Genomic DNA, 23,242 nt, shown 5'->3' with positions numbered 1-23,242 from the left:
CCTACTGTAGTACTAGTATATTCAAGCAGCTGGCTACTGCATTTTTTTGGTGACTTTCTGTTGCGTACTTTACCACCACTGCATTTTCTACTGGTTTTCTACTGCATATCTTTTTCCGCATCATGTTTTCTACAGGTTGTATACTGCATTTTAAGGCAACTCATAAGTGGTGTCTAATACTGTTAATAGAAATAGGTGATGGGAGAGAACAAGGTGTTTTTCTTCTGACATGGTCACATGAAGGAATATGGTAGCACATGAGCCAAGTGAGAATGTAAGAAAAGCAGTGCATATGCAGGAACAGGAACGGTTGGTGTGTGTGGGTGTATACCTCTTTCGAGGAACGCACAGATGTGTTATCATATTACTGGAAAGCCATACCAATGGGCAGAAGGATGCATTTCGAGACGACATAAACATTGGACAACGCGTGATGAACCATTTAAAATGCTGATAAAGCTGTGTGAAAGTGGTGTTCTTTATCAAGCATACGTGTACGAGTGCACATGCGACCCGTCGTTTCTGTATTGTGGTAGTGGATGCACATGTACCACTCTTCCCGAGGGTCAGTACCATTTGCTTCCACTTTGCTCACAAGCAAGCAAGCACATCTTGCTCACACCATTTCTTCTCCACCTTGCCTTTGCACTGTACTCGTGCATCTCTGTGTTTTTCAAGTCCTTGGTGTTCCAATGGCGGCGGCCATGGTGGTCGGACCAATGGTCAAAATAGTCATGGGCAAGGTGTCCAACGAGCTCCTCGACCAGTACAAGGTGATGAAGGGCATGGAGAAGCAACATGATATCTTGAAGCGCAGACTGCCTCTCGTCCTGGAGATCATTACAGATGCCGAGCATGCGGCAGCCGACTCCGAGCAGGCGGCAGCCCGCAGAGCAGGGGTGACGGTCTGGCTCGAGGACATCAAGAAGGTGGCTTACAAGGCGAATGAACTCTTTGATGAGTTCAAGTACGAGGCCCTACGTCGTAAGGCCAAAAAGGAGGGACACTACAACGACCTTGGCTTCAATATGGTAAAACTCTTTCCCACCAACACCTGCTTTGTATTCCGTAAAAGAATGGGAAGAAAGCTCAGCAAGATTGTGCAGGCCATTGAGGTCCTTGTGGCTGAAATGAATGACTTTGGCTTTAAAAATCGTCAATCACCGCCAGCCTTATCCAGCCAGTGGCGGGAGATGGATGATGATATCTTTGATCTGAAGAAAATCACCAGCAGATCGAGAGAGAAGGATAATAAGAATATCATTGATATACTAGTCGGTCAAGCTTATAATGCAGATCTGACGGTTGTTCCCATCGTTGGAATGGGGGGTCTGGGCAAAACCACCTTAGCACAGCTTGTCTACAATGACCCTGAAATTCAGAATCATTTTGATGTGCTGCTATGGGTGTGTGTCTCTCACAGCTTTGATGTGGATTCTCTGGCTAGAAGTATAGTTGATGCAGCTCCTGAGAAGAAGGATGATGCTATAGAAGTGGCAGCTTCCAAGAAGAAGAATGATGGTATAGAAGTGGGTCAAGTGGCTGCTTCCAAGAAGAAGACACCACTGGACATCCTTCAGAATGTAGTGAGTGGGCAAAGGTACCTTCTTGTATTGGATGATGTCTGGACACGAGAGGTTCGTAAATGGGAAAAACTCAAGGCCCGCCTTGAACATGGTGGCACGGGTAGTGTGGTCTTGACAACCACTCGTGATAAAGGAGTTGCGGAAATAATGGGTACTACTGAAGCTTATAGTCTCGGTCCTTTGGAAGGACAATACATAAAGGAAATTATCGAGGCAACAACATTCAGCCATTTCAAGGAGGACGAAAGGCCCACTGCATTGGTGAATATGGTTGATGAGATTGTACATAGTGTTAAGCAACGCATTGTGTGCCCGATCGTGACAGGTTGGTAACGTAGACTCCAAGGGGATCCGGCTAGGTTAGTCCAGGTCGTTAACATGTTTATCTTTGTAACAACTCTATCTCTATCCTCTTATCCCTTGTATCCCAAGTTGTAATCTCAACCATGTACGCGATCTGGGAGTTGCGCCCCAGCATATAAACACGTAACCGTCGGTCAGACGAAGACACGACGTTAACCTAAAGAGTTTTACATGGTATCAGCCTAACTCTTCCACATCGCACCTCCTATCCCCATCCACCACCTCCGCCTCCACCATGGCCGCCTCCTCCAGCGCCGCACCAACCAACCTCTCTGGTCAGGTCACCGAGAAGCTGACACGCACCAACTACATCCTCTGGCGGACTCAAGTCACGCCGCAGCTTCGTGGTGCTGGCTTCTACGGGTATGTCGACGGCTCCATGCTGGAGCCGGCTCGACTCGTCGTCACCAAGGACAAAGAAGGGAAGGAGGAGACTTCCCTGAACCCCCTTCATCCGATCTGGATGCGCGAAGAGCAGCAGGTACTTGGCTACCTTCTGAATAATCTCTCCAAGGAGGTACTTGTGCAGGTCACCATGATCGATCATGCGCAAGATCTCTGGACAGCACTGGCGAACATGTTCTCGTCCCAGTCTCTGTCACGCGTCAACAACATCCGTGTCGCCCTCGTCAATGCGCAGAAGGGGACGCAGCCCGTCGCCAGCTTCTTCGGGCACATGCGCTCACTCTCAGATGAGCTCGCGGCGGCTGGCAAGCCGCTCGGGGACGGTGAACTCGTCTCCTACATCATCGCCGCCCTCGACATGGAGTACCAGCCACTCGTCTCCGCGCTCGATGCCCGCACCACGCCCGTCTCGCTTGACGATCTGTTTGCTATGATCAGCAACTTTGATCAGCGGGTTGCCCTCCATCAAGGGGGCCACTCTGGCGGCGGCTTCAAGTCCTCCGCTAACGGGGCCACGCGCGGCCGTGGCGGCGGCTTCCGTCCTCGAGGGCGCGGCAGGGGCAGGCACAATAGCGGCCCCAACAACAGCAGCAGCAACTCCCGTGGCTACAACGGCGGCGGTGGCCGGCCCTCCTCCAACAACAACCAGGGCCGCCGCAACAACTCCAACAACAAATCGCGCCCCGATGCCGTCCGATGTCAAATCTGTGGTAAACCTGGCCACTCGGCCAAGGATTGCTGGTACAGGTTTGACGATGATGATGACTCCTCTCAGGACGAGAAGGTACCTGCTGCGGCCGATGGATCGTATGGCGTGGACACCAACTGGTACATGGACAGTGGTGCCACGAACCACATCACCGGCGAACTCGAGAAGGTGACCATGCGGGAGAAGTACCGCGGCCAAGATCACATCCACACCGCGAGTGGAGAAGGTATGAAGATCCGTCATGTTGGTCACTCAATTATTAAAACCCCTCATCGTCCAATTCATCTTCGAAAATTTTTGCATGTCCCTAGTGCATCTAAAAATCTTCTCTCCGTTCACCGCATTGCTATTGATAATCACGTCTTCCTCGAGTTTCACCCTTTCTTCTTTTTGATCAAGGATCAGGTAACGAGGAAGGTACTGTGTCGAGGTAGATGTGTTCGCGGGCTCTACCCCTTGATTCCGGAGCTTCGAAGAAGATTCAATAAACAAGCCTTTAGTGCCACCAAGCTATCCTCTACACGGTGGCATGATCATTTAGGACATGCAGCTTTTTCTTTAGTTGAACGAGTGCTTAGGAAAAATAAACTCCCGTTTGTTGGAGAGCGTGATGTTGAAACTATTTGTGATTCGTGCCAAAGAGCAAAAGGTCATCAGTTACCATATCCAATTTCCACTAGTGTTTCAACCAAACCATTGCAGCTTATCTTTTCTGATGTGTGGGGGCCTGCCCCATCCTCTGTTGGTAGACACACATATTATGTGAGCTTCATAGATGATTATAGCAAATATTCGTGGATTTATCTCCTCAAGAAATGTTCTGACGTGTTCCAAGTTTTTTGTAACTTTCAAGCACTCGTTGAACGTAAGTTTGACAGCAAAATACTTGCCCTCCAATCTGATTGGGGCAGTGAGTATGAGAAGCTCAACTCGTTCTTTCAAGAACTTGGTATCTCTCATCATGTGTCTTGCCCACACGCTCATCAGCAAAATGGGTCGGCAGAACGCAAACACCGTCACATTGTAGAAGTTGGCTTAGCACTTCTTGCTGGCGCCTCCATGCCACTAAAGTTTTGGGATGAGGCGTTCCTCACTGCCGTTCACATCATCAATATGCTTCCAAGCCGTGTCATCAATAAAGAAACACCCACAGAAAAACTTCTCCATACCAAACCAGACTACACTTCCCTTCGTGTGTTTGGCTGCGCTTGTTGGCCCAACCTTAGACCATATAACAAACGCAAACTAATGTTTCGATCTAAGCAGTGTGTCTTCATTGGCTACAGTGCCATGCACAAAGGGGTAAAATGCCTAGATGTCTCTACTGGCCGTGTCTACATTTCCCGTGATGTAGTCTTTGATGAAACAAAGTTTCCCTTTGCTGATCTCCACCCCAACGCCCGTGCCTTACTTCGTCAAGAAATTCTGCTCCTACCCTCTCATCTCACCAACTTTGATCAAAGGGGGAATAATAATTGTGTTGATTCATCATTGACTAATCCTCATAACCATGTGCATGAGCTCTGTGTTGATGCAGCCGAAGGAAGCATGAGCAAAAATGGTGAAGAAATCAGCCAAAATGATCAAGAAATCAGTTCAAATGGGCAATATTTGATGTGTCCAGATTTGGGAGGCAGCAAATCTGCCTCGGGATCGCTGCTGCAGCACCTGCTAGGCCATCCACCTCGGGATCTGCACCGCTGCATGGCGCCAGCGCGTCAGAAACCGCGTCGCCCACCAGGAGAAGCGGCGCCGTCTCTCCAGGCGCCACGCGGGCGGCAGCGACTCGTCAACCCGACGCCACCGAGCCGCACCAATCCGCGGCGGCCACGTGTTCCCCTGGGAGGCGCTGGCCAGCAGACGGGCCCCGCTGCTATGCACGTCGCCAGCCGACAGCTGGCGCGCCCACCTGCGCAGATCTGACGGGCTCTACGGGCGCGGGATCCGGTGCTGATCCTCTGCAATTATTGCCTAATGATGGGGCAGCAGCACACACGGGATTCTCTGTGCCGCCCATGGCTGGCTCCTCACGCGCTGAAGCCGCAGAAGATCCCGACGCGGGAGCAGCCACTGGAACAGCACCAGGTGCATCCTCCTCGGGATCAGATGCGGGATCTCCTGCGCCACGGGCTGGTGCAGTCTCGCCTGTGCAACCACGCACTCGTCTCCAAAAAGGGGTAATTCAACATGTTAATTATAAAACAAAGTTTGGCTTGGCTTGTTCCTCCACAGGTGAACCTAGTACGGTTGAAGAGGCACTGAATGATCCATGTTGGAGGAAGGCAATGGAAGAAGAATATTCGGCATTGAAGAAAAATAAAACGTGGCATCTAGTACCTCCACGACGAGGTAAAAATCTCATTGACTGCAAATGGGTGTTTCGCATTAAAAGAAAATCTGACGGATCTATAGATCGTTACAAAGCAAGACTTGTTGCCAAGGGCTTCAAACAACGGTACGGCATAGACTATGAGGACACATTTAGTCTCGTTGTTAAAGCTGCCACCATTCGTCTTGTGTTGTCTGTTGTTGTTTCCAGGGGATGGAGTCTCAGACAATTAGATGTGCAGAATGCGTTCCTTCATGGCATTCTGGAAGAGGAAGTATATATGAAGCAACCTCCTGAGTTTGTGAACAAAAACTCACCACTGCATGTGTGCAAACTTGATAAAGCCTTATATGGCTTGAAGCAAGCTCCCAGGGTGTGGTACTCACGTCTAAATCAGAAACTGCAAGCACTTGGATTTATCCCTTCAAAGTCTGACACATCACTGTTTATTTACAATAGATCAAATACCTCCATATTTGTTCTTATTTATGTTGATGATATAATTGTCACAAGTTCCTCTGATGAAGCAATAACAGGCCTCTTGAAGGATCTAAGTGCTGAGTTTGCTCTGAAGGATCTAGGAGACTTACATTTCTTCCTAGGGATTGAGGTAAAGAAACATGAAGATGGCCTTCATCTCTCTCAGGAAAAATATGCCACTGATCTGGTAAGAAGAGTTGGTCTTCAAGGATGCAAACCTTCACCAACACCCTTGTCTAGTTCAAAGAAACTCTCACTTACAGAAGGAGAACCCTTGAATCAAGAGGACAGTACAAACTACAGAAGTCTGGTAGGAGCACTTCAGTACTTGACTCTGAGAAGACCTGATATTTCATTTGCTGTTAACAAAGTATGCTAATTTCTTCATGCACCCACTACAGTTCATTGGACTGCTGCTAAACGTATAGTAAGATATGTGAAAAATACTATGAATCTTGGTCTTACTTTCAGAAAATCTTCATCTACCCTAGTCAGTGCTTTCTCAGATTCTGATTGGGCAGGATGCATAGATGACAGACGCTCTACTGGTGGGTTTGCAGTATTTTTTGGACCAAACCTAATATCATGGTGTGCAAAGAAACAGGCTACTGTATCAAGGTCAAGCACAGAAGCTGAGTACAAGGCACTTGCAAATGCCACAGCAGAAATTATTTGGGTACAGTCTATGTTAAAGGAACTTGGTATAAAGAGTACCAAAGCTCCGTGTTTATGGTGTGATAATCTTGGTGCCACCTACCTATCTGCAAATCCAGTGTTTCATGCAAGAACGAAGCATATTGAAATTGATTTCCACTTTGTCAGAGAAAGAGTTGCAAATCAGCAGTTAGACATTCGGTTTGTGCATTCTAGAGATCAAGTTGCAGATGGTTTCACAAAACCGTTGCCTACAAGAAGTTTTGAAGAATTCAAGCGTAATCTCAACTTGACAAAGTTGTGATTAAGGGAGGATGTTAAGCAACGCATTGTGTGCCCGATCGTGACAGGTTGGTAACGTAGACTCCAAGGGGATCCGGCTAGGTTAGTCCAGGTCGTTAGCATGTTTATCTTTGTAACAACTCTATCTCTATCCTCTTATCCCTTGTATCCCAAGTTGTAATCTCAACCATGTACGCAATCTGGGAGTTGCGCCCCAGCATATAAACACGTAGCCGTCGGTCAGACGAAGACACGACGTTAACCTAAAGAGTTTTACACATAGATGTGCTGGCTCTCCTCTAGCTGCAACAGCACCAGGCTCTGTTCTGCGTACCAAGACCAATGAGGAAGAATGGAAAGCGGTATCAAGCAGAAGCAGCATTTGCACTGTGGAAACGGGAATCCTACCAATACTCAAGCTCAGTTACAACGACTTGCCATCACATATGAAGCAATGCTTTGCTTTTTGTGCTATATTTCCCAAAGATTATGATATTGATGTGGAAAAGCTGATCCAACTATGGATTGCACATGGCTTTATTATTGAGGAGAAGCAAGTTCGTCTTGAAACCATTGGGAAACGTATTTTTAATGAGTTGGTGTCGAGGTCTTTCTTTCAGGATGTGAAACTAGTGCAAGCCACATTAAGGGAAATTGAAGACACAGGGTTGTGTTATTCCAGAACAACATGTAAAATCCACGATCTTATGCATGATGTTGCACTGTCTGTAATGGAAAAGGAATGTGCCTTGGCAACCGAGGAACCAGGTCAGAGTGAGTGGCTTCCAAACATGGCTCGTCATTTATATTTGTCATGCAAGGAACCAGCAAAAAGGTTGAATAGTTCTCTAGAGAAAAGTTCTCCAACTATCCAAACACTTCTATGTGATGGTTATATGGAAAATTCATTGCAGCATCTATCAAAATACGGCTCTTTGCAAGCACTACAACTCTGTTTAGATTCATCGTTTCCGCTGAAACCAAAGCATCTACATCACCTCAGATACCTAGATCTCTCAAAAAGTCGCATAAAAAAACTTCCTGATGATATCAGCATTCTTTACAACCTGCAAATGTTGAACCTCTCTTGCTGCATATATCTTGTTGAACTTCCAAGACAACTAAAGTATATGACTGCCCTCCGTCACCTTTACACCCATGATTGCCCAAAGTTGAAGAGCATGCCTAGTGACCTCGGAAAGCTCACATCCCTACAGACACTTACATGCTTCGTAGTAGGCAGTGGCTCTAATTGCAGTAATGTTGGAGAGCTCAGAAATTTAAACCTTGGTGGTCAATTAGAGCTACATAATCTAGAGGAGATGGCAGAAGAAGATGCAACAGTGGCAAACCTCATGAACAAGAAGGAACTAAGAGAACTGACATTAATATGGTCTGCTGGATGGAGTAATGCAAGAGTACTGCTGGAGAATCTCAAACCTCACGATGGTCTGCATGCTATAACGATACACTCCTATGGATCCACAACCTTCCCCACATGGATGGCTATGTTACAAAACATCGTTGAGATCCATCTTGTTGGTTGTAAAGAACTGCAATGGTTGTTCAACCGTGACAGTGATACATCCTTGGTATTTCCAAATCTGAAGGAGCTTACACTAGAACATCTTGTATGTTTGGAGAGATGGTGGAAAATCGATAATGATGGGATGCAAGGGGAAGTTATAATGTTTCCTCGGCTTGAAAAGTTGTTTATAAGTTGGTGTGTGAAGTTGACAGCATTGCCAGGACAACCGACCTTCCCTAACCTCCAGAATGTTTGTATTCAGAGATGTCCAGAGTTGATAACTACAGCTAAATCACCGAAGCTCAGTGTATTAAGCATGAAAGGACATGCGGAAGAGTTGTTCCTGTGGGTAGCTAGACATATGACTTCATTGACCAATCTGGAACTGCATAGCCTTGAGGACAGTGCAGAAACAACCTCGGTGACAACTGAGCATGGTTTGAGGGAAGTGGTGGAAAGCAAGGAAAAATGGAATGGTCATGATTTTCCTCTGGCAGTTCTGGTGTTAAGAAACTTTAAGTCAGGTGTAACAGAGCTGTGTGCATGCTTTGTACATCTTCAAGAATTGTCAATTTCAAGGTGCCGTGTGCTCGTCCACTGGCCAGAAAAGTTGTTCGAAGGATTGGTATCCTTGCGGAGGTTTGTGATTGACAACTGTGAGAATCTAATTGGATATGCTCAAGCTCCTGTCGGGCAATCAACACCATCAGAAATGAGTCAGCTCCTACCACGCCTAGAGTCTCTGTTAATATATAGCTGTAAAAGCTTGGTTGAGGTCTTCAACCTCCCTGCATCTCTTAGGAAAATGGGAATACAATTCTGCAACAAGCTTGAGGTTCTCTATCTTCCCCCATCCCTGGAGGAACTAAAAGGTTTATCAATGTGGTGGGTTGACATCTGTGGAATCTCGCTCGGGAGAGCTCCCATCATTGGGTCACCTCTGGCTTTTGGAATGCGGTATCCTGGCATGCCGCATGCCTACCGGATGGGCCACAAGCATACCTATCTCTCCAATATCTGTACATTAGAAACTGCCCTGGTGTGAAGATGCTCCCTGCAAGCCTGCAGCAACGGCTAGGCAGCATCCAGGAGGAATACGTTGATGCCCATTATTACGGAAGTAAGCATACAGCAATTACTTTCTCTGTTACTCATTACTAGTGAGTATAAAATGTGCTAGTTAGATAATTGTAATAGCATCACTGGTAGTATGAGAGATAAACTGGATCAAAATGTTCCTTCAACTTAAATTCGACATTTCGTTCTTCAATGATGTTTCTTTAAGTGTAACTTTTTTACATTATTAATGTGTGCAGAGAAGCCAAGGCCTACGCTCTGGAAACATAAGACATGGAAATTTGCCATTCGTAGAGATTACAGAGCTAATTAGAGCTGTAAACAGAATCATGGAAATACCATATGGAAGTTATCATGCAGGTTTGTGATTTGAAGAAGTGGCTATTGTTGAAAGCCTTTATTTATTTTCTCGGCAAGAATAAGATGGTGGAATTAGAAAATCTGATGCTTCATCCTCTATCACATGTCCAGCTACTAGACATGTCTAGGGACAAACCAATGCTTCAAACACTACTTCTGCCATGTTACCGAAAAAGGGTTTCCGCCCGCCAAACCACCATTGTACACATTGCAATGCTGGGCGAGCAGCACATCAAGCCCAAAGAAAAAGAAAAAGAAATAAATGCCAACAGCGGCAGCTTGACAAAGCGCGGAAGACCCGCAACCGCTGCGCCCTCCGGAAACAAACCACCACAGCCCGAGGCTCCGATCTACCGCGAACTAAGCAGCACCTGCCTAGGCCGGGCCACATTGAACTACTATTCCAAGAGGCTTGGAAGATATGCTGCCTGCAAAGGTTGGTGATATTGTACCCCTGAGATTTTATTTTGAGGAAAACAAATACATGCCCATTAGTTTCCTTCTAGTGTTGATCATAATGGCTTCGTTGCAGACTTCTTCCAGCACATACTCTTGCAGAACTATTTTGTTTGCAAGACTCTGACATGATCCTAAATGGGACGCCCATGGGAAGGGAGAGTAGAACTGTTGGAATGGATGGAGAGGTATGTGTGGCAGCTCTAAATGCAACTCGGGCGGGCCCTTCCCTTGGGAACTGCGGCCCAGGTGGCTCTTGCTGGGCCCTGCAGTTTCTCCAGGAGGTGACACTGGTGGCTCCAGAGGCGAATGATGACAATGGCGACGAGGGAGGAGTCTCCTCCTCTGGGCCATTAGGGCCTTTCATCCACTGCCAGCGGTATTGGGCTCCTGGCGCCTCGTGCTTGGCTTTCTCTAAGAAGCGCCGGGGTGAGCCTGCGCAGGCAACAACACGCTTGTGAAGGGCTGCCGGTAAATGTTCAGTGATATTGGCCAAGATCATCCTCATTGATGTAAAGAAGAAATGGGGAGGCATAAGACAGAAGCCCCATTCTTCAAGCTTTTAATCACCATCACCACCATAGTGCCGGCAATCTTGTTTTGGCCATGGTGTTCATTGTGTCCAGACACGTACACCTGTTATCTCTCTTATCGCTGATTATATATCTGTTAGCTCACATTTTCAATGTCCTCTTTAAGTAATAAAGTTTTCTCCTAAACACCATATACTGAGTTGCTATAAATTCAGTGTTTCATTTTTTTATGCTCATGGAATTTTGCCTGGGATATTTTTTTTTCAAGGTCACATTTTTTAAGCTTTTATCAATTGTGTGCACACTAGCGCACATAATTGTTGCTATCCTTCAACAATACCGTGCTCTGAGAGATTTATTTTTCTTCAAACATTTCTATTAACGAATTATCACTAATTATGTCGGTACACACATTTTTATGTGCCAGGAAATAACTACCTTGCTCAGACAAGTTTTTTCTACCCATGTATAATTTCCTTAGTTATAGCTGAGCATATATTATTTTTTCACAGGAATCTTTTCACTCGGATTTCATTTCTCACTTGTTACCACTTTCGTAAGTGGTGTTGTCCTCAAGGTTCTTGCGCTTGGAGATTTTCTTTACGGAACAAAGAATTCTTAATTTTCTACCATAGTGGGTTGCTCCCTGTTGGTTCTTGGTTGCGCTGCTCCTGATCGGCGCTCCATAAAAGGACAGGTCTTTCCTGTTTCAATCACAGGAGTTTTAAAACGAGTGCATATACGAAATTATAATCCCCAAAGGAGTAGTAACTTGTTAGCTTATCTTCTGGTCTGTCTGTCTGCCTTCCTCTGTATGCATAACACTACTATATATGCTGACTTGTACATGCACTCTTACCTGCTCACTACTGTCTCTATATTAAGCTGTTGATCCCCCCTCATAGTCCGCACTTAGGAAATGCTCATCAACATTTTTTTGATAAATGTTTCACGGTCCATCGTCGCGTGGAGTTTCTGTGTTCTGAACAGACACAAGACGCTTAAAATGAAGTTAAAGGCTAGTCTTTTTTCTTTCTTTTGCGAATTACGCTCAGGTCAACTTAAATTTGCACTTATGTATGCACTGCTGCTGCAAACTTCGGTATACATAATCATTTAAACTCTTACTAGCTTGGCTTAAATTCTCTCAAGATAATTATAATAGCAGCACTATTTGTCATTTCTTAATTTATTGATTTAAGTGTAAGTTTTTGCATTATTGATGTGTGCAGATACGCCAAGGCCTATCCGTACCCTGTTGAAACCGAAGACATGGAAATATACCATCCGCAAAAATTAGGGAGCTATAAATAGAATCACACGAATACCAATATGGAAGTTATCAGGCAGGTTTATGAGCCAAAAATATGCCTACACTGCTGGAACCCTTGGCTTCTCTTTTTGCAAGAATAGGCGGGTGTGATTATAAAATTAAAATCTGATGTTTCTTTGCAGAATATCAATATGGAAGTTATCGGGCAGGTTTCAGAAGCTATACATATAAGACTTCAATTTTTCAATACACGATGTTCATCTGAATTCATCTTGATTGTTTGTTTTTGACTTGTACATCCATCGTTATTTATTGACCATCACTTGGTTTGTCAATATAAGTTGTAGGAATCTTGTGAAGTGAGGTTAGGAAGACACAAAAAGCTCTATAAATTAAGGGTTCACTCTGTAGATATGCCAGCCTCATAGAAAAAGCACCAGCAACAGCAACAGCAACACAGGCATATCGCGCGCACACGGCACCACAACATGCAAAGCAGCAAGCAGAGCCTCCTTTCTAATACCAGACAGAAGTTTCTCATCGGTCGTCGACGAGGAGGATAATGATCTAGAGCTTCCTCCTGCAGAGTGTGCATGATCCATGCTTGATCAGCCAGCCGTCGATGCACGGCAGTGGAACATGTGCCAGCAATCGAGCAAGCTCTGCACTTTCTCCCTGATCTGGAAATCCTGAAAAGTGAAAACCACCAAAATGGGCAAAGTTCATAAAGATTTACATCATTGAAAATTAATAACCGATGAGCTTAATAAGATTAGAAAAACAAAGCTACTGATTATGACAGTATCAGCAGAATGTTACATTACAGAGAAGTTTATTCTTTAAGGTCTGCAAATATTTCTGAATTAACCGAATGAAAAGAGAAAGAAAAAATGAGCTACATACTATGAAAGAATGAGCAGGAAATAATCTCTCTGCTACTTCCTCAGTTCCATAATTCGTGTCGTGGTTTAAGTTCAAATTTTGAACTAAAACCACAACAAGAATTATGGAAGACATACCAAAGGAAATTCAGACTATAAAGCAGAAGAAGGAAAGCATGGGCTTCAGTCTACAGATCATAGAAAGAATGAGCATAAATTCAGAATGTTTACAGACAGACATACTGAAAGGCCAAGAGAAATACAGATTATAACAGAACAAGCAGAAAAAAGAAGAGAAGAATGAGTTGCAGATTATAAAAGAATGAGAAGAAATTCACAACGTTCACATTACATAGCGCGATGACACGGTGGCCAAAATTAACTGCCCTCCACTTAAGGAGGGAGTTCAGCTCTTAGGAGGTAGTGGATTTCAGAGATAGTGTGTGGTTTAAACTTAAACCAGACATGCAGACAGTCCGGGAGGTCAGCGACGGGGTACCGGTTGTACTCCTCAGTGATCCCGTCTTCGACTCCGCAGACAGGTTGTTGATGGACGCCCTCAGTCTCGAAGAGGTCGGTCAGGGGCCTCCCTGAAGTGCGATGAACCCACTGCATTCATCTGGTGTACTGATCGATGTCCAGAGAAACTAACATGCGTGATACTGTCAGGCAAATTGCAACAGTATGTAGTAGTAACTGGTTGCAGACAGTAGCTTGGGATCAAGCCATGCATGTGATGTACTACAACTTGGCACTCCAGTATGGAAACAATCAAACAAATACAAGCACTGTTTCTCAGAATTATCAAAAAGGGTCGCCGCACTGTTTCACCTGAACCTTTCATTCGGTCTCTCTTTTCCATCATTGTTTTGCTCCACTTCTGTACCTTGAAGCAATGTTGTCCTTTGGCCTACTAATGGGATTTATTTTTTCTTCCTATTTACAAGAACCAATTTCGAAAGTTGGGAGACATATTGCGGAAAATGCAAGCAAACAAAAATGTTCGTGCATATTAGATAGAATGCATGTGTGTAAAAAATTGTATTCATGAATTAATTATTTTTACACATTTTAGAAAAATCTCCTGGAGTTTTAAATGTTCTTTTCTATAAAAAAATGTTCATCAGCTATTTTATTTTAAGAATGTAATGAATTTACATATTAGTAGGAACGGTTCATACATTTAAAAAGTATTCATATATTAAATTAACAAAATATTCATCCTATATTTGAAATAGTTCATGTATACAGAAAATTTTATTAATATGTTAGTACATTTATGTTATTTTACAACCTCATGGTTTTTTTCTAAAATATTAATATATATTAATTAAAAAACCATCAAACAACATTTATATTTCTATAACCTCATGGGTTTTATTAATATATATTTCTATATTATATTTGGGTATTTAAAATGTTTTATTTTTGATATATCAAAATGAAAATGATAAAATAAAATAACATAAATCTAAGGGGAAAAGGAAAATAAAGAAAGAATAAGAAAAACCGTTGAAAAACAGAAGAAACCAGAACGGCCACAAGAAACTGGAAAAGAGAAAGAAAAAACCATCAGAACCACTCACGTATTTGCCGCAATAAGCAAAAAACAGGGAGGAGGAAAACATTTACTATTTGGGGCCAGGAGTGGCCCCTCTTTCAACGGTTTCTTGTTAAAAACTGTGGGTTGGGCCTAAATTTTTTTATCTATATTTCCCTCTTATTTGTTTTTGCTATTTCTATGCCTGAGGTAGAAGTTGATTTATTTATTTATTTGTGAAAAGGACCGGATCTATTATAAAGATTCATGGAAAGTACAAAGCACCTCAAACATAATAAAAATTACATCGTGGTCCATGGACCACCGAACGACCATTGCCTCTGCCACAACGAGCCGCCGACGTGCTGCTGCCGTCGCTCCCATACCCGAGCCGGCCCGACCTTCTTCATGACAGGCGGGAAGTCTTCATGCATGTGCCCCTAAGGACCAGCCCCATGGAGCCGCAGTCGTCGTCGTTGAATCCTTGAATCGATCTGAAGAACTTGACACTAAATATCGCCGCTGCGTACGCACAACAAGAAACCCTAACCTCGCCGCCTCAAGGAGCTGGCAAGAATCCATGCCGGAGCTCCATCTAATATGTCCCAATGGACGAACTTGAGAAGAATTGGAGCCCGGAAGACTGACTTGAAGAAGAAGCTCTGTCATCTGTCCAAGTGCCGCCTTTGCAAAGACTAAAACCCTACCTATCTACTAGCGGGAGTCGAGACACTAGGATTCTCCTCCCCGCCACCGACCGCTGGAGCGGCAGGCGGAGGCGAGGCGAATCTACAGGCTCACCGGCGGAGATCAAGGGGAGCAAGGCTTTCCCAAGTCGCCTTGGGAGAGAGAAAAGAAAGCCAACATTGCCAAATTGGTTGTTAGAAGAAGCTGGATTTCGTTCACCAGAGAATACTTTTGGGAGGAAAAATCACATTGTATTTGGCAAAAGCTATTCGTGCAATTGAAATGTTACCTCGAAAAAGGACAATTCAATAATGAAACCGTTTCCTTGATACATCGAGATGATACAACCTATGGACAAACGGCTCTCAGCTCTTCCAGCACAAGGGCGCAATCGTACTCCTACACCGGCGGGCAGGCGACGCCGGCCTCGTTCCTCTCTCCTTCTCTCTCCAGCAACCGTCGGGGGGCATGTGCAGCTGCCAGAGCGTGCCGTGGAGCAACCAATTAGGGCGGGCGCACGCGCTGTGGAGGAGCTGCCGGCAGGCGGCTCGGCTCGGTTCCGGTAAGACCAAATCACACTCAAAACTTTTTATCCACGCACCGCTCCGTTGAGAAAGCTCAATTTTCAGATCACTGAATATCCTACCTACGGATGGTCCTCTGTTTTGTTTTCAGAACTATTCACAACTGTAAAGTACAAATTCCGGCAGACCATGCCGTTGTCCTGTTGATCGAAAAAGAATAGATCTCTTAACCTATGGTTGAAATTCGTGATTGCTGCCCTGGAACCTTATTACCATTATAAAAAACACGTCAGAAAATAATTACTTACCACTCACAAAGAAAACCTTTGTCATTGCTTGGCTCCGCTAGTTAAAGATTGAAATATGATATTGTCCATACATTGTGAAATGGGACTTGGCTAGACTTGCCAGACCTAGCTTAGCTTAGCTACCAAATGACAAGACTTGGGGACCGACCGATCCAGGTCCTAATTAAGAAACACATTAACCCGTCGTTCACGCTAACCGGGCGTGGATTAGCTGGCTGCTAGCGTGCTCTCACATGGGGTTATTAGTTTGTAGCATCAATCGAGATCGGTATTATATATGCTTCACAAGTTATTATGTCTAGCCAAATCCCAATGCTAGCATGTGATGCAAGCTGTCCCTTGTGTACCTCAGCATCAACTTGTCCTTCCTTCACATAGGAATGAGCAGACCTGCTTGCATGACTAGCAACCTTGATGCGGTCCTGCACAGCAGCACTCTCACACTTACAGATAGTTGTTTCACGGCGATGACGCGTCCTGACTGAAGAGAGTTGTTTCACGGCGAAGTTCCTTTCGATGAAGGAGCAGAGGACGTTGCCGGGGCTGCTGCTGGGCACCGAGAAAACAAACTAGTCCTGAAAGATGCTGAACTGTTCGACCATGGGATAGTTGACTTGTGATTGGTTCAAGAAATGCTGATCGATCAAGCTGTTTGAAAGTAGTGTTACCTTATTAAGTACAGCTGTATAACCATCATTTTATATTGTGGTAGTGGATGCAAGTAATCAATAAGGAAACACATTCACATGTACCTCTCCCTGACAGTCAATAAAACTAGCATTATTGTGTGTAAGTATTGTGGTAGTATGGTTGTTTAGCGGTGAGTGTGATACATCTTTTGCATTTCCAAATCTGAAGGAGAGCTTATGCTAAAATGTCTTGTTTGTTTGGGAAGATGGTGGAAATAGTGTTTCCTCTACTTGAGAAGCTGCATATTTGCGACTGTGTAAATTTGAAAGCATTGCCAGGACAACCGACCTTCCCTAAGCTTCAGAATGTTCGTATTAAGAAATGTCCACAGTTGACAACTATAGCTAAATCACCAAAGCTCTGTGTATTGAAAATGGAAGGACGCGAGGCAGAGTTGTTCTTGTGGGTAGCCAGACATATGACTTCATTGACCAATCTGGTACGGACTCGCTTTGAACATAGTGCAGATACAACCTCGATGGGGGCTGAGAATAGTTTGAGGGAAGTGATGAACATCAAGGAGAATGGGAATGCTCAAGACTTTCCTCTAGAAGTTTTGGTGTTAGTAGACTTTAAGTCAGGTGTAAGTGTAACGGAGCTGTGTGCATGCTTTGTACACCTTAAAGATTTGTCAATTGTGAGGTGCCATGTGCTCGTCCAGTGGCCAGTCACATTGTTTGAAGGATTGGTATCCTTGAGGAAGCTTTGGATTGCACATTGCAATAAGGGTCTGTCTATGTCACATCTAGATGTGAGATATTATCTCGCATCTAAGATGATGCCATTTTTTTTAATTGTCCAGCCAAGCTGTTGTTTTATTGTTTGTTTGTTTTTTTATCAAAGATGGTGCCGCTTTTTTTAATTGTCCAGCAAGCTGCTGTTTTATTGCTTGTTTGTTTTTTTACCCGGCTCAGTTTCTGGAAAAAAACGACCACAAAGAATAGATGGCAAAGTACGTGGTGTCGAACTTCCAACCTGCTAGTCCTAAACACGCACTTATAGACACTAGAACTAAGGCCTGTTATTGCATAGTCACAAACGTGAACAGTTAATAACACGGTCAGCGTCAAATCTGGTCACTAGCTCTCTAAAAAGATCTCGTTGCTAGCTACCCGTAAAAAAACTGATCGCTAGCTTTTTCCTTGAAGAAACTGATCGCTAGTCCAAACGTCGATTTGTTAGATTTCGCGTCTAATCGTTATACATTTAAGTACATCTCTCATTGCTAGCTGTAGGCTACCAACGTTTTTTTTTTGCCTTTTGGTTTTTGCGTTTTCCACTCTTATTATTTTATAATTAATTTTCTGTAAGGAACAAAGTTTGGTCAAAACATATTTCAAAAAACATGTTTATGAATTTACATTATAAAAATGTTAACGAATACCAAAAAAATCTAATATACGGTGAACAATCCTCTAATATATGACGATCATTTTCTGAATACAAACATTTTTTTTGCAAATATACAGTGACCATTCTTTTTTGATATACGGTGAACCTTTCTATATATGAACTAAAAGCGAACTATTTTTATATACATTAAACTAAAAACAAACAGGAAAAAAGAGAGAGAACCAAATAGAGAAAACAGATAAATAAGAAGAGAACAAAAAATGAACACATTATGAATTGTTTTAAAAAGTTGATAAACACGAACAATTTTAGAAAAATGAACAAATTTACATAGTTGAAACATTTATTAAAACTTGTGAATTTATGAAAAAAGAAAAAAGAATCATAAAAAATGAGATCAACTTTCGAAAAATAGATAAATTAAAAGCAGAGCAAAACCAATGAAGAAAAATGATAAATAAAAAACAAAAAAACATGAAGAAAACAAAACAAAAAACGTATCCTAGCTACATGGGCCGGCTCATCTGCAGTTTGTTCGCTGACGAGGATGGACTTGGGCGGCTACATGAGCACTCATCTGCAGTCGGGGTGGACTCGTGACTGGGATAACAAAAAAATAACTACAAACCCTAGTTGCGAGTCTAGGGTGGACTTAGGATGAAAACAAACTGCATGCCGAGTTGCAAGTCGAGGGTGGACATGCAACTGGTACAACACCAATGCGGGTCGATTGTGAGTCAGGGTGGAATTGCAACTGGGATAATAAAATACAACTATGGGCCAAGCTGCTGGACTTGCAACAAAGACAAAACTATAGACTAGTTGCGAGTTGGGGCGGACATTAAACTAGGAGAAAACAAACCGCGGACCCGGTTGCAAGTCAAGGGTGCACTTGCAGCTATGACAACAGAAAAACTACAGGGCTCTGTTGCGGCTCGAGAATGGATTTGCAACTAGGACAACAACAGCTACAGACTCAGTTACGAATCAAGGGTGGACTTACAACTGGGACGAAAACAAACTATGAGCCCCAGTTGCGAGTCGAGGGTTGGCTTACAACTGGGGTAACAACACTCATAGGCTCAGTTGCGAGTTGAGGGTGGACTTTCAACTCGGACAACTACACAAAACTAACATATCATTTGCGATTCAAGGATGGTCTTGAAAATGCGACAATAATAAACTACAAGCCTAGTTGTGTGTCGAGCGCGGGTTTGCAAGTGGGATCAAAAACAAAATACATGTCCAATTGCAAGTTGGGGGTGGACTTGCAACTAGGGTGAAAACACAAAACAACACCCTCCCGAGTTTCAAGTCGAGGGTGGACTTGCAATTGGGCCGACAGAAACCGCTAGTTTCAGGGTCGAGGGTCTAATTGCAACTACTATGAAACAAGAACAAAAAACAACCCCCCGACTTGTGAGTCGAGGGTGGACCTGCAATTAGGCAACTACAAAACAACACCCTACCGAGTTGCAAGTACATGGTTGACTTGCAACTGGGACGATTACAAACTACATTGCTCGAGTTGCGTTGGAGGTGGACTTGCAACTGGGGTGAAAACAAACAACACACTCCCCGAGTTGCGAGTACATGGTTGACTTGCAACTGGGGCGATTACAAACTAGATCCCTCGAGTTGCAAGTCGGGGGTGGACTTGCAACTGGGGTGAAAACAAAACAACACCCTCCCAGGTTACAGATGAGGGTGGACTTGCAACTGGGCCGACAGAAATCCCTAGTTGCAGGTCGAGGGTCTAATTGGAACTACTATGAAACAAGAACAAAAAACACCCCCCCCGAGTTGCGATTCGAGGGTGGACTTGCAACTAGGGCAACTACAAAACCACACCCTCCCGAGTTGCGAGTACATGGTTGACTTGCAACTATGGCAATTACAAACTACATCCCTCGAGTTCCAAGTATGGGGTGGACTTGGGGTGAAAACAAACAACACCCTCCCGAGTTGCGAGTATATGGTTCACTTGCAACTGGGACGATTACAAACTACATCTGGGGTGAAAACAAAATAACACCCTCCCGAGTTGCGAGTCGAGGGTGGACTTGCAACTGGGCCAACAGAAACCCCTAGTTGCATGTCGAGGGTCTAATTGCAACTACTATGAAACAAGAACAAAAACAACACCCCCTCGAGTTGCGAGTTGATGGTGGACTTGCAACTAGGGAAACTACAAAACTACCCCCTCCCGCGAGTCGGCGGTGGACTTGTAACTAGGACAACAACAAACAACGAGCTCAGTTGCGAGTCGAGAGTGGACTCGCAACTAAGATGAAAAACAAAATAGAGGCCCAGTTGCGAGTCGAGGGTGGACTTGCAACTAGAACTACAACAAACTATGGGCCTAGTTAGGGTCGAGGGTGAACTTACAAATTTGAAAATAAAAAGCATCAACCTAGTTGTGAGTCGAGGATGGGCCTGCAATTAGGACAACTATGAAACAATGCGCCCAGTTGCGAGTAAATGGTCGACCTGCAAGTGGGATGAAACAAACTATGGACACAGTTGCGAGTCAAAGGTGGACTTGCAACTGGAGTATAAAACAAAAGACATGTCTCGTTGCGAGTCGAGGGTGGGCTTGCAAGAGGGAGAACTATGAGGCCAGTTGTAAGTCGAAGGTGGACTTGCAACTGAGAAAGCTACGAAACTACGAATCCAGTTGTGAGTCAAGGGTCGACATGCAACTGGGATCAAACAAACTACAATCCCAGTTGCAAGTCAAGGGTGAACTTGCAACTAAGATGAAAAGACAAAACACAGGCCAAGTTGTGAGTCAAGGGTAGGCTTCCAACGAGGATAAAACAAACTATGGGCCTAGCTAGTTGCGAATCAAGGGTGGACTTGTAACTGGGACAACTCTATAAAACTATGATATGAGTTGCGAGTCAATGGTGAGTTTGTAAAGTGGGACAAATTGTGACCTTAATTGCGAGCCAAGGGTACACTTGCAACTGGGATAAAAAATAAACCACGTGCCTTGTTACGAGTCAATGGTGAGCTTGCAACTGGGACAAGTACACAAAAATACGTTACGAGTTGTGAGTAGAGGGTGGATTTGCCACTATAACAATTACAAACTATGAGCCGAGTTACGAGCAAAAGATGGACTTGGAACCAGGATGGAAAACGAACAACTCACATTTTTTTGAGGTGGTCGAACAACTCAGATGGACGTGAAATGATTGGGGACAAAGAAAAAAAACAGGTCCAAACACTAACGCAGGGAACATAGGCCAACAAACAAAGACTAAGGATATAATGGGCCCAAGAAACGCACAACGGACGCAGCAACTATGCAAGCACATAATGGACGCGGCAAACTACAGGAATCAAGGGCTTGCATGAAAAAAAAAGAATGTGGATTGAACGGTGAGGGACTTAGATGTGAGACACCAACAAAAATCACGAGTTTCTAAAAAGGCAACAAAAAATAAAAAGAGAAAAACCGAAGAAAAAAGACAAAAAAAGGGTTGGAAGCTTCTCCCAAAACTAGTAAAAAATCCCTTCATGGGTCAGCTCATTCACATCCGGGGAGACAAAAAACCAAACAATTGGCAGGTAGCAGGAAACTATACAAAGACATAGAACGACTAGACAAAGTTTCCTCCCTGAAAGAAAAACAATTCTCATTTTCCCTGGCTGAAAGCCCACAAAGAAACGAACGGGAGACCAACAAAAAACAAAAAAGCCCACAACGGCAGGCGGGACAAGAGGCGGACACGGGCTGGACAGTGGTTGCTGCACCTTCGGACTGGACACGGGCTGCAGCGCGCGACGCCAGCCAGCGCGAGCAAGCCGAACAAGCTGCGCGAATCTTAAACAGAAATAAGATCGGACGGCCCTAAACTTAGATGTGAGATAACTATTTCACATCTAGATGTGAAATAGCAAAGCTGTTGCAATAATCTGACTGGATATGCACAAGCTTCTTCTGAGCCATCAACATCATCAGAAACCAGTCAGCTCCTGCCACGTCTAGAATCTCTGACGATATGGAGTTAAACTTGGTTGAGCTCTTCGACATCCCTTCCTCTCTCAGGACAATGGCCATTTCTATGTGCAGTGAGCTTGAGTCCATATCCGGCAGGAGGTTGCAGCAGGGACAGTCAGTATCATCGATTCATCAAGGGTCATCCAGTATAGAAGGATTATCATTATACCACTGTGATGGCTTAACATGGGTTCTCTAATTTCCCCCGTCCTTCAAGAGACTAGACATTCGTTACTGTGGTGGCTTGGCATCTCTGGAATACTGCTCTCCCGAGCTCCAACCCTTAGAGTCCCTCAAGCTTGTGAGCTGCAATTCCCTGTCATCCCTACCGGATGTGCCGCAAGTATACTCATCTCTCGAACATCTTTGCATTATTAACTGTCCTGGTATGAAGACGCTCCCTGTCAGCCTGCAGCAACGGCTGAGCAGCATCCCGGAGAAAGACATTGATGTCCATTATTATGAAAGTAAGCACACATAAATTACCTTCTCTATTACTCCTTTCTAGTGAGTATTAAATGTGCTAGTTCGAAAATGGCAATAGCATCAATGGTAGGACAACAGGGAATTGGAGCAAGTTAAATGCCCATTTAACCTAAAATTCGTCATTTCTGTAATGATATTTCTCTAAGTGTGAGTTTTAATATCGACAATCTATGCAGAGCCTATGTTGCTGAAGCCGAAGACATGGAAATATGTCTGCAAAGGTTGAACTACTATTCCCAGAGACATTGAACGTGCTGTTTGCAAAGGTTGGTAATATGGCACCTCCCTGATTTACTTTGCAGAGAGAAAAATGTATGCCGCATCACTATATGTTTGGCTTCCTTCTGGTGTTAACCGTGTATGGCTTGTTTGCAGAATCCTTCCAGAAGAGGCAGACTGAAGGGGAGGCGAGATCATTTGGAGTAGAACTATTGTCTTGCAAGACCCTTCACGATCAGTAATTGTTGTAGCTGGGATCAGGTGCGCACAGGAAGTTGTTGCCATGCCGAATCGGGAGATCAGTAATCAGAAAGCACTCCTGTAATAATTTTGCATACCATTTTATATATCCCCAGAAAGTGATCTTCTTTGGATAATTTAGTGCGTGTGTTTTCCACTTTATCTACAGGCTGCTATATCATTGTGCCATTGTTTTTTCCAACTGGCACTGGTGGTGTTCTGCCCTGGCACTGTCAGTTCTTTTGTCAAAATTCTCAGTATTTGTTTGGG

At 44.2% G+C, this 23,242-nt stretch overlaps 1 pseudogene; it reads left to right on the top strand.

Annotated features, from left to right (window-relative positions):
- The first annotated feature begins 644 nt into the window (after nt 1-644).
- Nucleotides 645-22,739, top strand: LOC119337520 (annotated as a pseudogene).
- The last annotated feature ends 503 nt before the right edge of the window (nt 22,740-23,242 follow it).

The sequence above is a fragment of the Triticum dicoccoides genome, chromosome 7B (genome assembly GCF_002162155.2).
Source record: "Triticum dicoccoides isolate Atlit2015 ecotype Zavitan chromosome 7B, WEW_v2.0, whole genome shotgun sequence".
Classification (NCBI taxonomy): Eukaryota; Viridiplantae; Streptophyta; class Magnoliopsida; order Poales; family Poaceae; genus Triticum; species Triticum dicoccoides.
The sequence above is the reverse complement of the archived record's forward strand: the minus strand, read 5'-3'. Positions and strand labels throughout refer to the sequence as shown.